Below are 27,260 nucleotides of genomic sequence, written 5' to 3'. Positions count from 1 at the left end.
CTCAATATAAACTGATAATTAATTTTATCAGAAACTTCATACTGAAAACCAAAAAATGGCAAAATAAATAAAACGGTATCAATTCTAATCTTGATTCAATTGTTTTGAATTATTGATTCAGTGATCAAATGAATAATACATAATTCAATTGATTTCGTATTTTCCACTAGATAAAATGATATTCGAGATTCTTTATTCACATTCCTTTCATTCATTTCCACTAACAGAGAATATTGATTCTGGAGGGAGATCCAAAAGAAAATTTTTAACGAATTTCATTGACCGACTCAATCGCTTGATGTTTTCATTTGTTTTAGCAATCAAATTTCTCCTGATAACAGCAAGGGGAACTTGTAACAAGTTTTTATATTTTTGAAAATAAATTATGTCACTCATTATTGAATGAATGATTTATAGTTGTATAATAATTATCGCTCTATATACTGTGATATAGTATTTGCTTTATGACTACAAAAAATCATTTTCGATTGAATCGCCTCTGTAATTCGATTAGGAACAAAGAAAGAGAATCAATTGAAATTATCACTCATCCATAATTGAAATAAAGTGACTCTAGAGTGTAGAGAAGTCATGGTTGAACTGAATTCATGAAATCCTCTTTAAGAAGAGCTTTTTGAGATGAGTGCTTCTGATTATGCTATCCTTCTCAATAATGAGCTTGATCTGAAAGACGCGAATAATCATGCTTCGTTTCCTCTTTGGGAGACTTCTGGTTCTTAGTCTAGGCTTCGAGGCTTCGTTCGCAACATCTCTCTTTTGAAATTCTCCTAATTGCGGCAGTAAACGGAGATGAGAAGTTCTTGATCCACTTTGTCAAGAAGTATGAACTCATTATTCAGGTTACTCAACAGAATTCCCAAGTTTACAGTTTACAGTGGAGTATCATAGTTCACTGCAAAAATTGGTTTAGAACAAAATTAAAACATTCTAGAGCTTCGTCTCAGAAGCATTCTATGGACAAAAATTTCCGGCAGCATTATTGTCAGTTTAATGACTACAATCCACCTGTGATTGAGCCACTACAAATTTGAGTGCCGGCTTAACATTTCGAATTCAATTATGGAATTCAGTATTCTGAGCACATTGTTTTGTCAAACCCTGTGAACAGGTATATAGGTGGGGAAACAGACTAGCTGCAGGGGTGGCATCATGTTTGTAGGGATAACATCCAAATGCAGCCAAACGGATGCAGTGCAGATCCCTCAGGCTATTTTGCTCTTGTTCATTGTCGAAATGCCCAAATGTAGTCCACTTGCCTGATTGAATTGCGATTCCCAATCCATGTTCTCATGAGAGTTATACTACACTTATGGTATTCATTAATTATTATAGAAGTTGCTATTAGCCAAACTTGCATCATATTCAATTATCAAGGAACTCATACAATCACAGGTTGATTATAGCTAGAATGAATACGATTTCAGATATATTAGATGTAAGCTTTATGATTTTGTCTCACAAATTCAAAGAACTTAGCATAAAGTGTTTTCTAGGGTGGTGTTGAACATGCTCTGCTCAACATGAATAACTCCCTCACATTCATAGCAATTTGAACTCACGGAAAAATGCAGTAAAAATTGATTAATTCTATGTTTATTTATTTCAGAAACACAATGTTGTTACTGATATGGTATTGTTTTCAAGAAGAGAATGCTTCTATAATATTGTAAACGTATTCCTTTATTCTTCCAAGTATTTTTTTCAATAATCTTCATGATTATTTAGTCATCCACCCGAATAGAAATATTGAATTGCTCGTGAAGTAAGGCCTTTATTAATAGAAACTATTTATTGATACCTTTATCGATTCGCCTATTTGTTGATGATTGATAAGATATAGTTCTATTCTCAATAATATTCAAGTTTGATTTGTTTGAATATTGATTGTTGCTGACTTACCCAGAGAGTTCTATATGACGATAGTGATACAATTATTTGATGGAAGCTTTTATAGTGTGCCATTTGTTTATTATATAACAGTTAAAAATACAAAGAACGCGTCGGGTATGAGGAATGAATGAGACCTGATGAGATAAGAGGAGATATGTAAGGATAGAAAAGGAACACTTCTATTAGGTGAGCGGAGATAAGCGCGACAGTTGCAATGTTGCAATGAAGAAGTAGGGAAAGATGAGAAGTGCGACTTGCTTAGAATAAATAATTTCAACTGAAAAGAAAAATACAATTGCGGAAGCACGAGAATGGTCATGGAAGAATTTAATATTCTCCAAGGGTGGCTAACGGGAGTGTGTATGAGGATGATAGAGAGAAAGAGAAAGATAGAGCAAGATGTAGAGAATTTTGCGTTGGTGAGGATGTAAGAGAGATTTGAGGGAGAATTCGCGGCGAGAGAGAAATGAGATCAGGAAATTTTCTATTCTATCGGTGATAGATAAGAGAACTGGAATTTCTTTTGGAACGTGTGTGGAATTTAGGGCTAGTCGGACTTGGAAAAATGAAATTGGATTTTTTTAAGAATGATGAGTTCAACAGAGTGCACATAAACTCACAAGTCAAATTCCATAGCTCAGTAGAGAAAAAACCTCGAGAGAAATAGGAGTGAGTAATGAATGAGTATTCAATGAGAATTTGAAATGAATCTTCCTATCTTCGTCTCTATGAAGTCTTATTGAGTTAAAATATACAGGTATATCATTAATTTATCAACAAGCAAATTGAAAAAATTGTATCAAGTTGCAAACGCTTTAAAAACCGATGATGTAAAATTTACATGTTTCTTGAATTGAACCTCGATATTATAGTACACGCCGTTATATTTAATTTTCAGCAGTTTCTTGAAACATTCATATAGCTATCAATCTTGATATAGTAGGCTACACCCCGATTTAGTACAGACCTTGTAAAATACATTTTTTGTTTTTATATATCAAGGTTCTACTGTATCCAAAGTGATTGCTCAATGGATTGGTAGATAACTGTTGAAACTAAATAATGACTGGAACGAGCAAGTAATAATTCTACAATTAGGAAAATTCATTTTCTATTGTGGAAGAGGTATAATAATCTATAAATGATATTAAAAGTAGAGACATTCATTGAGAAAAGTCAATTATTAGAGAAAAGAGGATAATAAACGTTATCAGAAATCGAAAATCTCACTGCCACTATCAGGCTGATATGATATATTATATACTTATATAAATATTATTCTTATATTATCAACGTAGATGATTTAACACAGAGATTAATCGTTCCATTAGAATATTGATATTATTAGGAATATAATGTTGTAATATATCACCCATTATTATTGGAAAAAATATATACAACGAAGTAGAATTTGATTCACAAATACTTCATATCATGAAACAACTTTGATAGTAATGGAATATTATAAATACCAAACAGAGTAGATGCAGGTTGGACTTAGCTTGTATGTATTATTGAATCCAAATAGAGATGGAACGTAATGAGAATTTAGTTTGAAGTGAAAAAATTTGAATTTTTGATGTCTCTTTGATCCTCTCTCTTTTATGCATGGCAATTATTGAATGAAGAAGTAAAATGGTTTCTTTGAGATATATATATCTTGAGAAGTTCTATTTCAAATCTGGGACAATAGACAGGAATCGAATGACGGTGATCAATTGAAGAGAAAAAAGTTTGGTGCTGAAGGATAGCAACTACTAAACTAGGTTGGAATAATATTAGTAACTTGATCAATTCCATTTTAGAGACAGAATAGCATGAGTTTTAGGATGAAGGAGGGGTTGTATATCAGAGGAGTGTGGGTGTGAGAAAGACCATACTCTATTATACTCCTATATGGAGCGGGAAGTAATTTTGGAAATTGAATGGAAAAAGTTAAGAACTCGCTCTTGTTAGTGATGCCGATTGGGATCAGGGTCAGGGAAATGTCTGCAATTGAGTAAATCACAAAGTTTGCTGCTTCTGCATGTGAACATAATACTTTATAAAGCACATGATTTGATTGAGATCAGTCAGTTGGAAAAACTTTGCGATTCTTGTTAAGTTCCATCTTCAGATACGAGTGCTTGTATTAGTTTGCAAGCACCAATTCCGTGGAAAATCAGGAAAAGCTGTATCCATAGCATCACATACATCTCACATGCATCACACAATCATAGCATCTCAGTTCATCATATTCCAAGTCTATGATGTGTGATTGAGTTGATATGAAAAGTTCTGGGAATCCAGCATCATGCCATTGAATTCGAAAAACACGTTCATGAAAATTATAGTGACTAATAATATTCAAAAGTGACATGATAGTGTTTATTTGAAGGAAACATTATAATTGTAGAATATTATGATGAGTGAATCATCCATTTGTGATTACGTATCTGAGTTTTTATTTGCTACGATGCTAGTAAAACAAAAAATAATATCCAAATGCATGATGAGAGATCTATTTAAATCTCGCAAATTGGACTTTTATCTCGTGTGTTTGATCGGATAACGATTGTCTCTGATAATTTGTATCATCCTTAACTCTTGACTTGGATTAACGATGGATTCTCATAGTACCAAAACCCAAACTTTCAATTCAATTAGAAACGAGATAACTGGACGTTGAAACTTTCGTTCAATTTTAAGAAAGCTTATCATGGCTTATTGGGGTTTACTTTCCTTCGCTACATAATCTCAGTAATACCTGATAGAACGTCGTCCACTCTAATTTCATGCCATGTTTTTAACAGGAAAAAGCAAACTTTGGAACACAGGCGAAAAACTTGCAAAGATTCGCCCGGACTGCTAGTTAGGTACATGCTAAGCGCAAAGCTGAGAAATGATGCAGAGAGAGCTGGAAGCTTACTCAACTCGAATTTTTGGGCTCAACATTAACGGTTCCAGGGCGTAATGAAGAGAAAAAAGTTTGGTGCTGAAGGATAGCAACTACTAAGCTAGGTTGGAATAATATTAGTAACTTGAATTCAATTCCATTTTAGAGACAGAATAGCATGAGTTTTAGGATGAAGGAGGGGTTGTATATCAGAGGAGTGTGGGTGTGAGAAAGACCCGACTCTATAATACTCCTATATGGAGCGGGAAGTAATTTTGGAAATTGAATGGAAAAAGTTAAGAACTCGCTCTTGTTAGTGATGCCGATTGGGATCAGGGTCAGGGAAATGTCTGCAATTGAGTAAATCACAAAGTTTGCTGCTTCTGCATGTGAGCATATACTTTATAAAGCACATGATTTGATTGAGATCAGTCAGTTGGAAAAACTTTGCGATTCTTGTTAAGTTCCATCTTCAGATACGAGTGCTTGTATTAGTTTGCAAGCACCAATTCCGTGGAAAATCAGGAAAAGCTGTATCCATAGCATCACATACATCTGACATGCATCACACAAGCATAGCATCTCAGTTCATCATATTCCAAGTCTATGATGTGTGATTGAGTTGATATGAAAAGTTCTGGGAATCCAGCATCATGCCATTGAATTCGAAAAACACGTTCATGAAAATTATAGTGACTTATAATATTCAAAAGTGACATGATAGTGTTTATTTGAAGGAAACATTATAATTGTAGAATATTATGATGAGTGAATCATCCATTTGTGATTACGTATCTGAGTTTTGATTTGCTACGATGCTAGTAAAACAACAAATAATATCCAAATGCATGATGAGAGATCTATTTAAATCTCGCAAATTGGACTTTCATCTCATGTGTCTGATCGGATAACGAATTGTCTCTGATAATTTGTATCATCCTTAACTCTTGAACTTGGATTAACGATGGATTCTCATAGTACCGAAACCCAAACTTTCAATTCAATTAGAAACGAGATAACTGGACGTTGAAACTTTCGTTCAATTTTAAGAAAGCTTATCATGGCTTATTGGGGTTTACTTTCCTTCGCTACAAAATCTCAGTAATACCTGATAGAACGTCGTCCACTCTAATTTCATGCCATGTTTTTAACAGGAAAAAGCAAACTTTGGAACACAGGCGAAAAACTTGCAAAGATTCGCCCGGACTGCTAGTTAGGTACATGCTAAGCGCAAAGCTGAGAAATGATGCAGAGAGAGCTGGAAGCTTACTCAACTCGAATTTTTGGGCTCAACATTAACGGTTCCAGGGCGTAATGAAGAGAAAAAAGGAGATTTGCTGGAATTATTGCTAATGAAAGTCTCACCCCCCCGTTTTATCGCGTTCAAACAGAAAATATTCCTCTTTTCAAGTTATTCCCTGGGCATCCCTTGAACTTCTATTCAATTTTAAAAACAAATCTCGTAATATTTTCTTTCAAAGTCATGACTGGAGAGTTATCCTTTTTCTTTTATAACTTAGATGAAAATATCACAGAGTATTTGTTAAGCCGAAATATTTCAATTTTCATCTATTATTATTCTCTGCTAAATTTTTGTTATCGTTCACGATACAAAGGAAAACTATCCTCTGTAACAATTCTACATTTTTTTCAAATATACATTCCAACTTTGACTCGATCATATTTGTAATACCACTTATAATCATATTTCTAATCGATCATTCAATCGATCCATGACATCAGTATTATCAAAATTTTATAACTATCATTCTGGCAAAGTAATGGTTCTTCCCGAAAAATAAAGAATATGCTACCTGTCATTGGAAGTTTTGAATTATTGTATTGGAATATGCATCCATCACCTAGTCTCTACATGAATATTTGGAATATAATATTGTTACATTCTAAGTTGTTACTCTAAAACTGTATAATTCAATTTTAAATATCAAGCAGTTGAAAATAATTTCTCAGTCCATCTTGATGTGTTTGAACCGACTTCAATCGTGACGACTTAACTGACTCTTGTATGTAAGCCTAATTATTTCTTGTACGGTACTAGAATAGCTGAAAGTACTGTTATTGTAATGTTACTTCACATGCAGATACTTTACATCATTTAAAAAAGTAATAGCATGAAGTGCACAGGCCACTCACATCCGATGTCACAGGCTGAGTGCTGGAGTATTGGAAACTGCATCCCCGTGAACAGTGGCTCAGGGATCAGGGCTCAGGGCTTCCCCATTTCCGACCGTCGCAGATTGAGATCGAAACCCAGTCGATTCAGCTATTGGAAATGCTGCTAGCACACAGAGGCAGTTTTATGAGCTAATTTCGGACAGCTGTTGCTGAACTCAGCAAACCGGGTCAGTGCCAGTGCAAGTGCCAGCTCAAATAACTTACTGATATTGTCTTTCAGACAAAGTGACGTGTAGCACATATTGCACGCTACTACACAATTATTATGTCAACGTAGTGCAGTTCTGGATCTCATCTGCAAAATTGAAAAAGAATGATATTATGTTTCTGGGTGGAAACAATAATAAACTCCTGATGGACATATTAATATTACCAACATTTACCAATTGAGATTTTGAAATGAAATGAGAATATCTTGTACATATAGTCACATTTTTAGGATTGCATGAGCTTTCAATTACCATGTTATATTGATGCTTCAGTTTTTTGCTTTTCGAATGTGAAAACAATTAAACAAGAGGGATCCCTATTGAGAACTTTTTCACCCGATCTCTTTGTCAAATAGAAATATACATTTACAATAATGGAAATCGTCTCATTCATCTAAGAGAATCTTCAACTTTCTCATCTATTATGAGAGAACTCGCTCTCTAGCTTGAGTTTAGCTTGTTACATCATCATACCAATTGATAGACACATCATTTCCAGTCTCCATCAGTAACTGTTCGTCAATCAAGAAAGAACGTCAAATTATATTACTTAAATTATGTAAGCTACATTGTAAACATTGTTACTGTGAACAATTGTTACCATAGCACAATGGATGACTTCTCAAGACTTGGATTTTCACGAAATGCATTATTATATCTTATGATTCCACATTGGGTGGGTAGATGCTCCATCTGAAATGGAAGTTGAAAATTCTAAACGTAGAGTCACTGGGAATGCATGAGCTCAGATAGGTAGATATAAGTCAGTTATAGGTAGAGAGGAAATCAGAATTTCATGAGAATTTTAGAATATCGTGAGAGAAGTATGTGTACGATCTTCTATATTGAATTCCTCATAAACATCACACTCAATATGAAGAGGTCTCCTTCTTCGTGTATCAATTCATATGGTAGATTAATGTGGAACGATTTCATATGGGAGCGATGTTATAGGATTTCCATGAGAACAGAACTAATAGTTTGTTTATCCTATGTAACGTATCAAATTCTGATGGGTGAATAGAAGTCCCTACTTGAAGGAAATTTATAGGTCTACGTGGAATAATAGGCTGGTATCGTCAAATGCGATAACGTTTTTAAAGATTAGATAATATCAGGTATCATGGCTAAATTTATAACGGCCGAATAGAAATGGAAATAATTTGCTACTTATATAATATTATATAAAGTATTGAAAATACTTGCGCAAGTCCTAAAAATGGTATAAGAAATATTTTATTGAATAGGAACGAGTCAATTTATATATTGTGGTGCGTTTTTTAACGGCTTCACACATGTAGAGTGAATCTTGTACTGAATCAATGGTGTAGAGGCTATAAATTTTGCAATGGCGTGTGTGGACGCTGAGTGTACACCAGACTGATTGACTCACTACAAGATTCAATACAATTGTCGGAATCGCGGGAGGCCTAAACGCTCGCTCACCCTTGATTCTTCTAATGACAGATTGTATAATGATGAAATTTTTATAAGTAGTGTAGCGGACGCTAAACACTGAATACGGATACCTTAAAATTATTACCTGTGAAGAATGAGCATACAAAATCATACAGGTCGAGCAAAAATCCCGATGTAGATAATTTATGGGACTGCGTCTCTAATAAGTTCTGAAGGATTAAAATACGGTATTTGGACCAAATATCGTTCAGAATATACTTCAAGAACAGAGTCTTGTCGGGTTTTAAGCTCTATTGTAGGAATTTATATGATCTCTGGCTGCATCTGCTGTACAATTGATGTGTTCGCTCCTAAGTCGAGGTCGGTAACAGATAAAAGCTGATATATGAGCAGGTAAGGATAAAGAATAAATATCTCGATCTGACCCCACTCGCTACATCCACCTAGACCTGCTCCAATATCCAGCTTAATTCAATTATTTCAATGATCGTATTCGATCGGTTCTTGATGATATAGAATGTATCAGGCACAATAATTGACAGGCTTAAGAAATAATCGAACTCAGAAAACGAATTAACAAAACTGGAATATATTATAATAAAATATATGATCTCACAGTGCAGATTCAGAATATAATTTACAGATTGAAAGTGGTTTAACATTAACAAAAATGATTAGCAATTTTCTTGTACTTGCATGATACCATGCGTGATTCGACAGAATTTTACAATTGATAAAATTGAACAGTTTTGAAAAAATAGTGAAAAAATGAATTATAAAATATTTTTAAAATGCTCGGGGTCGTGGTTCTGGCAGCGGAGGATAGCTAATCAAACTACAAATTCTTAGAAATTCTATATGGATAAATTCTAGGCTCTTAAATGCTAAAGCGCTTGTCGGCGTGGCCAATAATTTAACGAAGAAAATTTTATGTTTTTCTGCACTGAAATATTTTCGAAGCGTAGATTGGGGCCCCTTTAAACTTATAACTCACGTGAAATTCCTTGGTGGTCGTGGTTTTCTTCTTTAGATCAAAAATCGTTTGATCAGCAGCGGGTCCAGGCTTCGGTTTCAGCACGTGGGGAATTTTAATTTAAATATCTCCTTCACCAAATTAATTAAGGGATAATTTACTTTAAACTTTTGATTTATCGATTGATGAAAATAAATTTACAAATAACAAATAGATTGGCCTAAAATATTGGCTCACAAATAAAACATATAAAATCGAACAAGAATTTTCTACGAATAGGTCTTGGTAACTATAAAGAGATCTGAACGGTGAGGATTTCAAAAGGGAAGTGCTGTCTTTTCTCTCAGCTTCTTGGCTAGACCTTTCTTCTGAGAATCTCGATGTAATAATTTGCATGAAAAATTTGCCATTGGTAGAACGATTGTGACTTAGACGTGACGTCAGTGGCAGGCAGTAGAATATAATTCCTTTAATTACAATAATAATTCAATTTATGTAATTCTTAAAACTGCTTAATCTCTAGACATAGTTCCTCTCATACAATGTACCTGTGCTAGCGTATATGATAAGGCAGGTTTGTTGTCTGATAGTAGATTAACATGTGTTGCTTTCAAACGATCACCTTTTGGTGCTATTTCTATGCACTATGATTGGCTTAGGCTTGCCAAAGAGATTTAATTACCATGTGGTTCAGTTGAATTAATCATTAATAAATTATATTCTTATACAATTTTTATAAATGATAAGAGTTTATGAATTATTGTTGTTCAGTTTATGTTTTGGATATGGCCCGAAGACAGATATAACGTCAGATGGGTGACATAAGTAATAATTTAATAGATTGGCAAGAACTATTTGAGCCTTGAATGGCGTAGTAACGAATTATTCAAATTTTATGCAAATTTGCAAGTCGGAAATGAAAATTGTGAAAAAGAAAGTAGAACTTGCCCACTTGCCTGCCAACCACTACCATGGAATGTCACCAAAATTTGTAGAGCACAATATCTTTTACTGTACCTTTTTAATGACTTAAAGTTAAATCAAATTATTAATTTTCCATAAGACTTTGTGATGCTATAGTAAAGCCAAAGTCATTTAACTATTTTTTAATCCCTTGGAAGAGACGACTTTGGCCACCAATAATCCAGGACTACCAGGAATTCGGATCGCCATCAGCAACTTATAAAACATCCAGCACGTGAGTGACAAATAGTCGAAATAAGAATAGGGCGCCCTCAGTGCTTCGAGTGAAATAAGAAATAAAAGCTAGCTCGTCGGAAAGGTTTTAAAAATTAATAAATTAATAAAAATACTTGCGCAAGTCCTAAAAATGGTATAAGAAATATTTTATTGAATAGGAACGAGTCAATTTATATATCAAAAAATACACCAATATTGAAAGAATATTAAGTTCTAAGCTAATAATACTAATGTTCACATGATCATTGATTTTATAATATAATTTGCAATAATATAATGTAGCTCTGGTTCATGGGATAAATTGATTATCTATTTCTATCAGGTGCCGAATCTTGCACCCTGAGATATATATATATATATATATATATATATATATATATATATTTATTGGAAACTGTAGAAATTAATATATATTTAATTGTTGATTTGTCAATTTATCATGCTCTGATTTGGGAAGTTAATATATAAAGTAGGATTATCCAAATCGACAAGCAACAGCAAGTTGTTGTCAAAGCTACATGCAGATAAATGCATATGATCAATGAAGTGAAAGTTTTGTGCTATAGAACTAGAAAATAGTACTGATCTGTGATATTTTTATTTGATTTCGTTTCTTGTTTCATTGGATATTTGTTGCTCTATATATTTTTCCTTTGATCTAATTTTGAGATTATTTGTTTAATATGTGTATCAAATTTTTCATGGTGTACCATTCATTTTATTCCCCAATACCATAGGATATAAATTATATTTATATATACATATATTTTCATAAATTATCAGTATTAAATTATCGTGAGAGCTCCGGAATGAGCCTTTTAGGATCTTGGTGAAATTATAGCCTAGAAAACCACGACCAGATTTTATAGTTATTAATTCTCATGCTCTACCGATTGTCGCCAAGCAGGAGGCTAAGCGTTATTCCATCAAAAATAACGTGACACCTATTATAATAAGTGAGCAACTTCTGTACTTTTATATCTGGTTATTTATAATTATTTATGTATCTGGATATTTATGTTATATTCAGGTTCTCGAAAACGTCTCTAAAGCTGCGTTTACACCAGAGTTAATAACACAAGTTTTTAACACTTTTGTCATTAACTGATGTTAATTACAAAAGTCATCATGTTGAGCTGCGTTTACACCGGAGTTAATAACACGAGTTATTAAAAAAAAGTTATCAACTTCACTGATCGACAAAAATTTCTCTTAACAAAACTAAATAACTCGTGTTTTCAACAGAAAATTCCTTGTTATTAACAAGATTTATGTTATCCATCGAGAGTCGGTAAAGATCAAAGGGAATGTGTTATGTTAATAACAAAAGCCTCTTCTATCGCATTAACTTTTGTTAATAGCAGGTTTATATCTTCCCCGCAACCCCCTCGCTCATCATCCCTACCCTACAACTAAAGCTGTTTCCTAATAACTACAGCTGCAGACGAAACACGTGACAAAGTTATCAACTTTTGTTGATAACAAAATTAGCAGTCAAAAGGAAATGTTATTAACATAATTATGTTAAAAACCTTTGTCTTCAACTCTGGTGTAAATGCATTATAATTTGTTTACATTAGATCACATGGAGATCATTATGTAAATGATAACACCTGTTTCAATTTAAAGTGTTTTGAGGACAATTTTTTGCTTTTTATTCCGGCTGTTATATCATATGAATACTCCCGTTAAATGAAATCATTTGGAAGTAGAATTCATATTGATAACAAGATCTTATCAATAACAAGAAATTTTCTGTTAAAAACACGAATTATTAACTTTTGTTGAAGGAAATTTATAAGGATTCAGTCAAGTTAATAACTTTTCGTTAATAGCTCGTGTTATCAACTCCGGCAGTGTAAACGCCACTTAACGATAGTAAAACTAGCTGTGGATAGTAAAAAAGTGAGTGAGCGAGTGAGTATGTGAAAAATCAAAATACCCCATCCCCGAAATTCATAAGATGACATAAAAATAGCCAGCTGTTGAATATAAACACGATCATTTTAGAGAATTGTGTTCTGTTTATCAAAAACATATCAAGGCATCGAGCTTCGCTCGTTTTTTTCTTCTATAATGATCGTGTTTATATTTCACAGCTTGCTATATATCATCTTATGAATTTCGGATATGCGATATTTTGATTTTTCACATAGGTACTCACTCGCTCACTCACTTTCTACTATCCACAGTTGTCTCAGCCAAGGATGAATTATCCTTTTGGTGTCGTTCAGCGAATTCTCCCAAGAATGAGACCTGGTGCAATCGAATTTTCATATCATAAACCTACTATGTATCAAATTTCGTGAAAATCATTAGAGCCGTTTTCGAGATTCGTTAAACATGAATAACCAGATATAAAAATGTAAATACAGAAATTGCTCGCTTATTATAATAGGATAAAAGTAACGAGCGACCTCGCTGCCCCGATATTTAGTACTATTCGACCATCAAAAAACATAGTGCGTTATCTTTCAATCCGTTTCCCATTATCTTAGATAGCTTATTTTTACTTGAAAGTTTGTAATCTGAGTCATAAAAAGCTATACCAATATGTCTTAGACACATTATAGAGAAGATTTGTGGCACAAATTTCAAGTGGAAAGTAACGTAAGTAATTTGAAAAGTGATTTGAAACACCAAAACTTGCATTAAACCTCTCTAAATATTGTAGTTATGCGTCTCGAATTTTTCTTTGCACATCAAGCCAATTCTAGACATTCACCAAAAAAATTATACTCGACAACAATTTTATGATTTATCAGAAGAATAGCTGCTTTGACTTAGTGTTTGGATACATTAGGTTTCTCATCCCCCGTTCAGGATTCGGAGTGGGTCAGAGATATCAAAGACTACAGTGAAATAATATGATATGAGGGATAATATGAGGAGCCTAGAGATGGAGGGAGATGGAAAATCAGTTCAGCCAATTAAAGTGATGAATGTAGTCATAGACACAAACGCGGTTGTCGAGTTGAGAAAATAGGCTCAGTCGATGCAATGCTTTCAGTGGGAAAATTATATTATTTGGGTACACCATTTTATTGTATTTTTTCTTCAGGGCTACGTTTAATATTATAAATCTCAGTACCCTTTTGAATTAATTTTTTCACAACATGTTTCGGACATTAATAATGTCTGTCGACATTAATTATTCGTTTAATGTCCGAAATATTGTGATAAAATAATTTAAAAGGTACTGAGATTTAAATATTTATTTATAATATTTGGGTACAGTATGCTTCGGGTACAGCATGATCCCATGTGGTGTTGAACACTCACTCATAGACTACAGAACCCTCTCCGTTCTGCAACATCGCGGGCGCTGTAACACTACTTTCCTCTGCTCCGCATATCCCACCAAGTTAGAATGCGTTTCAATCTGTTACGATCTGTCTCCACGGAGGCTGAAAAAGGAGCTTCTCCAACAAGAACATTAATAGAAAATTGAACGTTATTCATTCGGAGTTGTTCAATATAATACATATTTTATATATGAAAGTTATTCAAAGTTAAATTCTGATGAAGAACTAAGAATTCGGAGAATAAAAAATCACAAATAACAGTTGAAATTAATGAGTTGAAGTGGAAAACCGTAACTAATAATGCAGTTAATGATGTAGTCTCTTGGTAAAAGAGATATCCACAATACTATCGAAGGAATATTGAAGATACCAAGAAACTATTTTCTCTAATTATTTTAGGGGAATCCATAGCTGAGACTGAGGAGAACTAATGATTGCCATGATTTTTTAATACAAAAAAGATATAAAGATTTCTAGAATGAAATCAAGATTAAGATCACCCTTCGCGATCCACGCTCACATTTTAAGATCTGAGATAAATTATCTGGATGAAATAAACTCTGGGATGCTTGTTGGAAAAATGAGAATGATGTTTGAGGAACTCTCTCACATATACTCACTCAGCACGGATAACTAAGAAACCACAGCATCGACTGAGTCCAATTTTATCGATAGACCTCAACCCTCTGATGGGAGGGCGGAATAGTGCACCCAAAGGGTCTTTCCTAATGAAATAATCGTTCGTATCTCTCGGAGCTCACCGCACTTGGATCTTCCTCCAAACGAAATCTTCTCGAATTCATTCTCCTCTCTATATGCTTCTTTTATCAAGGCTCCATTTACTTTTACCTTTGAGATAAGCCCACACGTGAACTTTTCCGAACATGGTGAGGACGGAGAGGAAAGAAGAGGAGTGGGAAGAGAAAGGGAGTTGATCTGAAGGAGATTAGTTGATCCGAATGGTACGACGTTCACGTTGTGTCGAACGAAAACCTGGACAGTCAGACGGCGCAATACAAAGAATATATAGCATTTCTCGTAGTTCTTCATCTTCTCAACACACTTCCTATTCTCTTCTCCCACTCTTTTGTGGTTTAAAGCGAATTACTCCTTCAGATCTTTCAACCTCACCATGGAACTTCTCTTTATTTCCTCTGTCATTGACAGTGCACAAACCCCCAGGGCCCGACTTCACCCTTTTAATGGCTCCCAATTGCCTCAAAATGGCTCTATGCCAAGCCTTTGATCTCAATACCGGCTTGTTTCCAATCAGTGCTGCTAATTCGAAATCCTTCTGCACGAGTTGATCTCAATCTGTTTTTAATAGTTTCATAATATTAATAGCTTGGATTACCTCAAATCTATCACTTTGGTGATCGGTGATATTTAAGATTTGAAAATCATAGTTGTTAATTACCGTTGCATATGGGCATCATACCTCAAGCAAATTTTTGAAGAATATTGATATTGCTGTGGTAAATCGCTTTTCAATTGAAAATTCACGATTGAACTGTAGAAAATAAAAGTGTAGATAAGGTTATGGGATTATACTTTTCTAGTATTTCATCCGTTTGTTTTTTCTGATCGTTATTCCATTTCGCTTTGGAATTTCGAATATTAGTGAAAGGAAACACTTTTCTATTGTAGAGTGAATGAATGTACTTACTATTTCCCATTACAATCCAATCTGTAGCAAAATACGTCACCATTGATTAAAATAAGACCAGAATGAACAAGCAACAGTTCCACTTAAACCCAATGTCATGAGCTGAATATGACCATATCATCAATGTCATGATGATTTATCTTGAATATTAAAGATCGAAATGATGTTCAATCATGAGTATGAACGTTGGAGAACCGAGTAAAATATTAAACTTGAATTTGAAAACATTTGTTCCGAGAAGTGTTTAGAATATTAAAAGTATTCTCAGTGATCTGTGTTCAAAACGATAAATTTTTTAATATGTAAGATCGTGATGAAATCGCAATATTTATAAGAAACTATGATAATTTTGATACCAATGATAATAAATTATCGAATGATACGTAATCAAAATGAGTTTTTCTCCATCACAATTAATGAAATTGATGGAATTGATTGAGATTGGATGAAATGCTGTTAGCGGTTAAGCTGTGGTATAATGATTCATGCAGCTCCGGAGAAGGATTGTAAGATTCAAGGAGAAAAATAAATCTGCTGCTGAAAACTGAGTGGACTTTCATCTCCGTCTCTGTATCTCAAGAAATACGTCTTCTCCTTTTTCCACGGAACAAAGCAGGACCAAGAGCTTTTCTAATTCGGCATCGCAATCTACAAACGTGGTTAAGCACCCGAACAATAAGCTCAAGCCCTTACAGGTATCGGAAAGGGATTTCTCCTAATCTTTTTCTGATATTCCTGACCGTACACTTGCAGAGTCCCCGCAGACACAGACGCAGGCACGACCGACCAGTTGCAGGCTTCCGTCTTGCCTCCAAAATAAGCTCGGCTGTACCCACAGATCAGCTTCCACCGCAGCTCAGCTACTTGCAAGGAAATCGTTATCTTCGGATAAAAGGGATGAAGCTCATGGCCAGCCGCGTGATTCATAGCATAATTTAGAATTAATATTCTACTTTCCCTAACTATTCGCTTCCAAATGTGCCATGACCTTAAAATATTGGAATATATTATATAAATTGATTGATGATTGAAGCATTCTTGAAGCAACAACATTCTTATCCACGAGTGAAAATAATGTAAAGAATGGAAAAATGTTTCACCATGCAATGAAAATTTACCTACTAGGCTACCTATGGTTACTACTAATGTACAAGAAACACCACGTAGCTTTCATGAGTGATTCTACTAGAGTAAGAGCAAGAGATTGTACAAAATGCTAGTGATTTATTGCTGCCTGTACCAGAGATATACGAAATGATATTTAATCTATTTGCATATAAATATAAGTCACAGCGTTGAGTGCGTGCCAGCAAACCCCGACTTGATTCTGTTGCTAACGACTGAATTTCGTTGCTTGGGATCTTGCAGAAGGAAACTAATATCGCTGTATTGGATGGAGAAATGTATTTTCTTTCGAACCTGTTTCAATGCTAGTTCAGTGACTTCGCCCTAGATACATATATAATACAGAGGTTTATTTCTCATTCCAACAAGCAGGATATGTCCAGCATTCATACTGATTCTAGAAGCAACACATTTTTGGCCTGTATTCTGAGTTTTCGTACACATTTTTCAACTGTAGAATCTCTGAAATTCTTCAAACACTAAATTATTATTGTCATTTCTGGAGCAATCTCTGGTCATCCTTTTATTCATTCTATTCATGTTATCAAACACTATCACAATAATATTAAAAGAAAAACTGGAGAACAGTTTTCAGATGAGCCTGCTTTCATCTTCCAATAGAATTTTTGGATTTGTTATTCTCAAATCAAATGACGAATAATTTGGAAGATGAAATAGGAATGGAGATATATTGGATGATGATAATAATTGATGTGATAGCTACTTCAAATTCTTCTGATCACATTAAGATGCGATTCTGATGGTTTGCAATGCCTATTGAATAATGCAATGCGTTCTGTTGAAATAAATACTCCCTCCATTCAAATAGTTCAGTAATATGTTGTAGTCTCATCTGAACATGATGAAATTGATGAGAATTCAGATTATTATTCATATAGTCCATATATCTATGTACATATAACACTGTATACTATAGTGCTATGAGTAAGATGGAAATTATATGGGAAGAGTGCATTGAAAGAAGTGAATCAAGTGGATTCCTTTTCCACAATTCCAGGAGAATAATATTTGTAGGGGGCGTTGGAAGGTATTGTATGCAAATCAACAGAATAAAACTGTAACTTGATCTGAATAAATCTGTTTTTCTTCCGCATTTAGTAAGCATATTATTCGATGTAAGCAATACTGAATCAGTACAAGAGATGTTGTATGGAGAAGCATTTTTCTTGTAAATATCTCTATGGATTTCACATGAATTCGAACAACAAGCTATTAAAAATTTCAAGCTGAATGAGTCTTAGATCCGTAATTCTAATCTATAATCTTAGATCTCAAATCTATAATCTATGATCCATAATCCAATAATATGAATTTATTATATATTAGATGATAGCTTATATACATATGCATATAGTTATGAAGAGAATCTACATGAGATTCAGATTTTCCAGTACAAAGTAACTTTTCATTTTTAAATAAATTTAGAGATTCACTAACGAGGTGTTTGATTTTCTGTAGAAATAATGATGCTCTTGAGAAAACTATGTTGGTATAAAGATGAACAACTCTCAAAGCGTTTGAGAGTTCCATGATCTACAAGTTTGTGGTTTGATGGTTGTACAACCTAGAATATGACAGTAAGTTAATGTTGCTCTTAAGGGAACCAAATAAGTCGCGTACATCTGTTGCAGCTTTGGAATTTGAATTTGATTCGTAGCATTCTTGTTTGGAGGTAAAGTGGCTAATGACTTGAGAATAGAGCATAAACCCCCCCTGGCTCAGCCTTAGAAATCACCTGCAACGGTTATAACATGTCTTTAGAGGCAAGAGCAGAGAGAGTTCGAAACGCCATTCATCACGGAGCACTAGACACTTTAATTAAAGCGGCGACGAAAAGTGTACTCTCAGCAAGTTATATTGTTATCGTTGTGGCGAAGGAGGTTTCCTTCCCGCGAACATGACGTCTCTCTTCCACTCCCCGGTCTTCTATCATTTCCATAGGCCTCGATAGCATCTAACATCACCTGCTCTTGTCTCTCTAGACATGTCTTGTTGCGAGAATAATGTTTTAACGGTGTTTTGGTCCCCACAATATTAAGATGAGTTTTCAAAATGCACTGTTCTCGTTTGCAATTGCCTATTGTCATCTTCATCACAAAATGTAATATCGAGATCGAAAATGATTGATGATGATCCGAAATACAGTATTTCAATTCATATTATTTCTCAATAAACGGAATTCAGAACAGGAACTCCATCTCCTCGTAAATGAAGTCGTTGTGCCCTGTTCCCTGTACAATCCGCGTTATCTCAGAATACGAATAGCTGTTATGAAAATTACGTGATCACGAGATGTTCTCATACCATATGATCATTATTATAATTTATATTCTCTGTTGTGTTTAGTAAAACAAAAAATCGAACCCAAATACTATTATAATAATATGGATCACCCATTAAACATAATCATAGTTTACAATTTTATTGTTATAAAAAATATTTTCTCTCGTTAAATCGTTTTTGAACATAATAACTCATATTTTCGTACCTCAGAAGAGAGTGGTAAGCATTGCTTGATTAGAGGCCACTTCCCTGGGACTATAGCATTTTCCATCAATAACTGAATGTGCGTCAAGGCTGTTACTATAGTTTGTGTTTCTGAAATGGAATAGTATTCTCCAGGTTTTTCCACCCTGAACAACAGTTTCGTAGGAATTTGAATCTGCTTACTCTCGAAAACATAGGCTCAGTAGTGAGGAGTTATTAGGAGTAATACTGTTTGTGAGAAAAACAATAATCGATTATTTACTTGAATGTCCCCATATTTGAACGTGAATTTACCTTTTTCAATCGCATATTGTCGTTTATAATCGCCAGTTCTATTGAAATCTCTCCCAATCAGTACCTCTACAAGACTTATCAGCAGATGAACAGACACCAATTCATCGGCTTAAGCTACGGCACTAAAACGTCGTGCAAGTGGCGAGTACATTATTTGCAAAGGGTCGGCTTCAACCCCAGGGGGCGGCACACGACCAACAATCTATTGCCGTTATTTCCGAATCCGGTCCATGCGGAGTAAGAGAAGGACAGGGTATGCTCTTTTTCGTCTCTTTACTTTCCGAAACATAGGATGAAAAATTGCCTATTAGCACAATCGAGACTTGGAGGAAGATGGGGTGGCGTCACCCAGACAGGATGAAGAGAGATAAGAGAAATAAAAGGGTAATTTATTCCGACGAGCTGGGTCTCCGCCCCTCCCTTACCAACAAACAGACCCTTAACACTAGCTCCTCCTGGTTGTGAGTCAGTACTACTTCCTGTTTGAATATTGCCTTTACTGCCGATAGTTACCACTCTGTGGACAGCCAGACTGATAACAGCACTCGTTTTGGAGGTTTGTTATTTTTAGTGCAAGCAATTCTGAGGTTTGAGTAGTCGCAAGGCTGGGTTTGCCGGCGATTGAGGTAGACCCTCCCCCTTCACCGATCATCACCGACGTTTAATGATTGGCGATCAACAAAAATAATATTATCGAGTGTACCACAACGTCGAATAGGTGTCGTAAACAGGGCTACAGGCTGCAGCTTTACGAATTCATACTGTTCCGCTCCTAGATGTGCACTCCGTTGCTTGTGGTCATTGAAAAGCTGAGTGATAAAAGAGAATGACTTTATTGACTGCTACTTTCAGAAATGTCATTCACTATCAGAAAGACTAGGCTTCATGTATTTTCCTCTTAACGTTCTGTTTACTGTCAACTAAAGAATTTGAATACTATCCTAAAATCAATATCAGCCCATTTGAAATAATTGAACAAAAATGTGGCTGAGAGTTCAGGAAACAATAGTGTATTTCTCTCAAGCTTCTTGTATTGTTCCATTCAAGCTCCTTCAATTTGTACCAGTTAAACGTCGATAGCACAATTCAAACAGCTATATCTATGCAAGAATAAAGAAAACATCCTTACTCAAAATTCGACTGTCTTGCTTAAATACATGCTTCTATCGATGGTAGATGATAATAAGTTCGCTCCTAGGGAAATAACAGAACGGTCAGGTCGAAGTTTAGATTTCATTTCAGGTCGCGCTCGCGATCGAACTTCACGTGATAGAGTTTCAGCACGATGACATTTGAATGTTTTTATCATTGCCAGGTTACCTATTGCATCGATCGAATCTGAAAGCTCAACTGCGACCTACGTGTTCTGTCCACATTATTCTCAATGTGGAACAAAATGAAGCCAATGTATTGATCGTTCATGGAAAGAATAAACGATTGGAATGATGATGATAATAATAATGAAAAAAATTTAATTTCCACCTAATTTTTTCAATTGTTGGCCTTCTCTAAGAAAAGTTTTTCCCGATTCACTGAAATTATTGTCGGATGATACTCTCCTATTAATGTCAGTTTCATCAGTGGCTGCTCATCAGCATCAACCACCATGCTCTAGTCTCCGTAATAACACATAATACAGATATGGCTTCTCAGCTTTGTCTCCACCTCCGACGTTAAGCCACCATAGACAGGCACTGAGGCTGCAGTACAATACTCGGCGGTGGTAGCTATGCTTGCAGCATCACAATCACAATAAAGCAAGGCAGTGTGAAACTGCAGGAAGTGCAGAGGAAGCTCCTATTCAGACCTATGCTAGACTACACTGTCATCTCGGGGGAGCCGTGGCCGCAGTCATTGTTAACCACAGAGAAGATAAGCCCACGGCGTCTTTGTTCTGACCAATTGTTTTCACCCAATAAAAGTATTATTTTCTAAACAGCATTCCATTGTAGACCAATTGTGGCATGCTCATTAGGTAAACTGTGAACCCTCGTACGATCTCTGACTTTAACGCTGTATGTGCGGTACTTGGTACTGTACCGTTGCAAAATTTGTTTGAGCAATGATATTTTGAGAGTTATCAAGACAATACTGAAGAATTAATGTCGAACTTGAAACATATTATGATTATGTAATGAATAAAATTGATTCATTTGTTCAGAAACATGATATTGTTTTATTTATTTGTATTGACTTGAATGTGTATAAGTGACTGTGCTTCTAAATGGCAGTTTTCGATTCATCACCTGGCTCCTCCAGTCTGACTCCTCAAGGTGAGTATAGATTACGTGCCGAACACGTGCCGAACATGAACGGGACGTGAGAGATTTTCTCTATGTTCGCAAGATGATCAGGCGCTTGTCTAATTGATGACTTCAATACGCTACAACGCTACAATATCTATTGATGATTATCGATTGAATGTATCAACAACAGAATCAGTGACAAGATCACATTTTGACTCAAAGGTTCGAAATTCTGTTGAATTCATTTGTTATGAAACTAGACATTCAAAATTCCTGGAAATACATCTTGTTTTCACTCACATTCATATGATTGAAGTGAGCAGTCCATGGTATCATCATAGATGAAGCATACGTTCATGTGCGCCTATTTTGTGATAGTATATCTGTAAATTCAATTCATTCCACGAATCTTTGACCAATGTGAACAACAAACAACAATGTTGTGAATTCCATTCTGCTGTTCTAGTAGCATAAGCAAATGGCCAGTTCATTAGATAGTAGACAATAAATAAAACCAGTTCCAATGAGGCTCTCACAAAGCAACTGAGTTCTCTTTGAGCAATAAATCTGTCCGACGAAATGAGAATTTCTCCTTCCCAAACTACGATTTGGAGGCTCTTACAGCTCGTTTCTCTCAGCTCACAAATATCTCATATTATTCCTCGTTGTCCAATCCATTTCTATCTGTGATTCACACACAGTCTATAAGTTATTTATGAGAACATTCATAACCATTCTCTAGGTATTCATGGTAATGGAATACTAAATTTCTTCTATCTAATTTGGCCACATGTGTACCCAGTAAATCTTCAAACTTTCTTTCAATTCCCGCTATCAATAGACTCTTTATCATTTATTCTATTATTCTCGCCTTTCAATTGACTTGATCAAAGCCTCAATGAGCATAGCACAGCTGAAATTGGATTTTGAAAAATTCACTACACTGCTGGAGTTCTCAGAAAGAGATGATCATTGTACAGCTAGTCTCTCTATTATCAAAGAGGATTGGATAAGTAATTGTTCTCCTAACCCTCATTGCTGTTATGAATTGTTAATCCGTATATGATAATAATTGTATATACGGTTAAGGATCATTTGCACAGTGTAGATAGAATCAATAAATGCTTTTTTATGTCGAATACAATTATTTATAATTATAATAATTATAATAATTTATTTCTTCGAATACAATTTAGTGGTCTACTAAGTAGGTCCACTATAATGTTCTCCTATGACTAGTTGACAAAAACCTTCACATGAGCATCACACGCTGACACATACTACAGTATATGTATCTATCCCTATGATATCCATCGCCAAACAACGAGTTCCTACAAAAGCTCACCTGATAGTCTGATGTTCACCTGTGTGTAAGTTGTAAATCAATATGAATATTTACAGTTTGAACAGTGATGTTGAGTATGATGGGAGCTGAAATTGGAATTTATCGGTCAATAAATATTCAGCAGAACGCGTAATAGCATGATGTATCCATTTTGGGAGAACGACCGTTAGATAGAGGGTTCTATATTCAACGGGAAAGGGAATAACTCATTCCACTATGAGGTAGACGTAGTGATAAAGAGGACAAGAAATTGTTAACAGTGGCTGTCGAAAATTTAGAGTGCATTGTTCGAATGAGATATGGTCAATACCATGGGACAAAGGCTGGACTAATCTTCAATCTAAAATCTAAACTCATATTGAGTTACTTCAAGGATTGGCATATATATCGGGAAATTTGTGAATGCTATAATTTTTCAATTCTTACTCTAAAATCGTTTCCTACACTGCTTTTCCCTCCACATCTAATTGCTTTTAAATATTAGTGTATACTGCGATGAAAGTATGTACTGATTTCTGTTAACATATTAAATTTATTGATTCATCAATGTTGGATAATCTCGAATCGTTTTGAATGATCAACGCAACCATTCAACATTTGCTAGTGAATAAGTAAATAATATGTAGGCTTTTGAAATATTGGAATCTAAGAGTAATTGACTGTATCCAGGATTGATAATATTCTTCGGAGAGTCCTTCAATGGTTTATCGTTGCTTTGGATATCTTCAAAGAGTTGAAATAGACCTGAATTGATAATTTTTGCACTCATGAAGAATTTATTGTTTCATTGGATAAAATTAATGTACTTCTCTCCATGATTGATTTTTCCTGTTTCTGATTCATATATTTTCCATGATTTCTTTGTCACTCTCAATCCTGTTTGATTTCATCATGGATATTGAAAGTGATGATAATTGTATTTAAAGTGATGATAATTGTCAGTAGTTAAAAATTTCCTGTTCCTCAACAATAATTGCGATTCTTGCACAGCATTCTTTTCTTCAAATTATGTATTTAAATGATTTCAAGCCTTGATCTTCTCATCATAACTTCAATTTGAAATTTATTTTCTGGAAATATAACTTTGCATACCCTGAATCCACTGGCAAAGCATAATTTTCTCATTCTGGATCAAAATCACAAAAGAGTTTGAATAATAATTCAAACTCCCTCATCTATTGTTGAAGCTGATTCTGGTGCAACTGACAGGAGGCTAGCCTAACACTACACTACAGAAACTCTATCTGGAAACAGAGCGCAGTTTTGTAACTGAAAAAGTTGAGTTCGGACAGGTAAGCTATGATATGAACGTTCAAACTGGGATTAATAGGCTTTGTTGAGAAAGCGACTTGCAAAGCAACAGTTTTTGACAGGGAGGACGATGGTCTTGACAGCCGATAGCTCTATCATATTTCATATTTTTGAACATTATAAGCTGTGACATGCCTCAATAAAATTCCAGTTCAATCGATGAATAACGTCTATAGCTTAAAAATTTGGGATTCAGAGAGCTCAGCTTCTGCTGCAGCCACGTAACCAGAGTTCTGTAAAGGAAGCAGTGGTGCCAATCATAAAATATTATTGGCTGATGTAGGGGATATGAATAACTATCATCCATTCCATACTATTCTTTCTCTATCATACATAATATCCTATTCAAACGAACAAAGATTCACCATTCCACAAGCAGGTAGCCCGTGCTCCGCAAGGGTCTATTTTAGCTGCAAACTTGACGTAATGAAATCTTGAAGAATTCAAAATAGGCTTACCAGGTGAATAGGATCACCATCCTCGGATAATAATTAAGAATCTATATGCAAAATTTCAAGTTAATCAGTCCAGTTGTTCAGAAGTGATGGACGTTTGGCGTCAAACATAATTGTCCTATCCCGTACGTGTATAAGCCAGTTCTTTTCTTTATTATAGTATAGATTACCTTCACGAGTAACCGTGACTTGGCGAACTGATAAAATTAGCAGGAATATCAAGGGAAGAAATATGCTCCATTCCCAATTTTTTAATTGGTCTACATGAAGCATACACCGACATTTCTCTTCTCTCCAGAAGGTTGCGTCACTGGAGAATTATCAATAAGCACGTGTGCGAGAAGGTAGTAGACCATACTCCGTACAGAATTACTTCTGACTTGGAGGAATATGCGGTGCAGAGAAACGGAGGGAGATCAGCAAATAACAGCGATGGATAGAGTCATAGGTGGAAGCGGAGCTGCCAATTTTTCGATTAGAATCAGTCGAGTCAGCGCTTGCAGAGAGGAAACTTCGTAAGTTTAACATGAGCGCTTGTATACTCACTTGAAATTGGAGAACGCTGGCAGGTTCAAAACGGCAACGTCACCACTGTTGCATCTCTACCGCTTTATGCATTCTCTGCTGCGCATGGCCACCCCAAGTTAAAAGTTATTTTGTACAGAGTATAAAAATGCTCGACCTTATACTATTTATATTCATTCAGAACCTATAAATGACCTCACACATCAATCCAATTAAAGTTGATATGGAAGAAACTTCAACTTGTTGTGGAAAACCTCATCTCGTGTAATTCGATTTTTTAGTTTTTATGGGGTTCAAAGTCCTGTTCTTGCACTCATATTAATCATATCACCATTTGCATGAACAATTACTCATTCAGAAATTGCTAGATGCGCTTACAAACATTATAACAACAAACAATTGGGACAGCCTACTGTTGATTTACATTCTGTAAATCCCACGTTGCTCAGCAACTTCCTGCAAAGGATAATGCCACAAAGTTATAACGTGGAAGATTTAGCACAATTGTTGGACTTGACGAGAGCCGAATAGCCTCAGGTAGTCTCTTAACTAAGGAACAAACAACAAAGTAGGCTCATACCCAAGTATAATAGGCTAACTGAATGTGGGCGAATCTCAAAACAATGGTCATCCTCGTTGCAGAAATACATCTCAGATGAGCATTCATCATCATTAAGGATCAATGATCATTTATGAATCTTTGAATTGTCATGATGATTCATCTTCGAGTTGATATTCTCATATGAGTTCTCCTTACAATAATTCAATGATTATCTGGGATTATGGTAACAGGATATGGATGAATTTTGGACAAACTCACGAAAACTATTCAAAGTTGTTCCATATTCACTATACTACCTATAACATCCTTATTCAGGGCTACTAATATGCTCATAAAAATTGAAAAACTAAGAACTTTTTAAAATTTTATCTGAAGTATAAGATACGCAGCTTAAAATATGAAAATTGGTAACTTTTTTGTGTATTGGAATACTGGTTCTCGAATTTTACAGTTCAACGGTAACATCGGAAGTTATTGTTGATAAAAAATTAAAATTCATAAAAATTGTTTTTCTTGGAATTTTACTTATTTTTGGAAAATTGTAACCCAGTACTCATTGAAGATGAAGAGTTCCGAATGATCTCATTTTGAAAAAAAGACAGCTGCAAATTCTTCTGTTTGGTTACTGGATTTGGCGGAAATAGCTGGAAACTGTAAAATGAACCGAGAATACGAGGTTTTTGGGCCACTGTGTGTCTGGCACAAGGGAATTTTGCATGAATGAATTGGTTGTGGACGTCTCTTATGTATCCAAACAATATATTTATTAAAATGTCAGAGCAGTATAAATTGCAGCCACCAATGTATATAGTGACTGGACCAATTCTAGCATTTTCATTTCATTAACGGGAATTTGTGATTAACTCATCTTCCACTTCAATTCGAGCTGTTCTTGAATCAAATTAGCTTCGACAATCAGAAGAGACTTTGGCAGATGGGTCCGTGTATTACCTGAGTGACATGTGGGATGAACAAACCAATAATAGAAAAGTAACTGAACCTCAGCAGATAGATATCTCAAAATACATAGTCTGATAGAACATACCGTTTTAGTTCATATTACTGAGAATAGTAATCAAAAGTTGTGTAGTTGGATTTAGCCTGTTGATATTTGCAGAGTTGCCATTCAATTAAG

The 27,260-nt window shown here is 35.0% G+C and overlaps 1 protein-coding gene across 2 annotated transcripts in view; it reads left to right on the top strand.

Moving 5' to 3' along the window:
- The window catches only part of LOC111055642 (limbic system-associated membrane protein), a 208,870-nt gene that overhangs the window by 118,012 nt on the left and 63,598 nt on the right, over window positions 1-27,260 (top strand). The gene's annotated exons all lie outside the window — the stretch shown is intronic.

This window comes from Nilaparvata lugens, chromosome 3 (assembly GCF_014356525.2).
Source record: "Nilaparvata lugens isolate BPH chromosome 3, ASM1435652v1, whole genome shotgun sequence".
NCBI lineage: Eukaryota > Metazoa > Arthropoda > Insecta > Hemiptera > Delphacidae > Nilaparvata > Nilaparvata lugens.
This window is presented reverse-complemented; position numbering and strand designations above follow the sequence as displayed.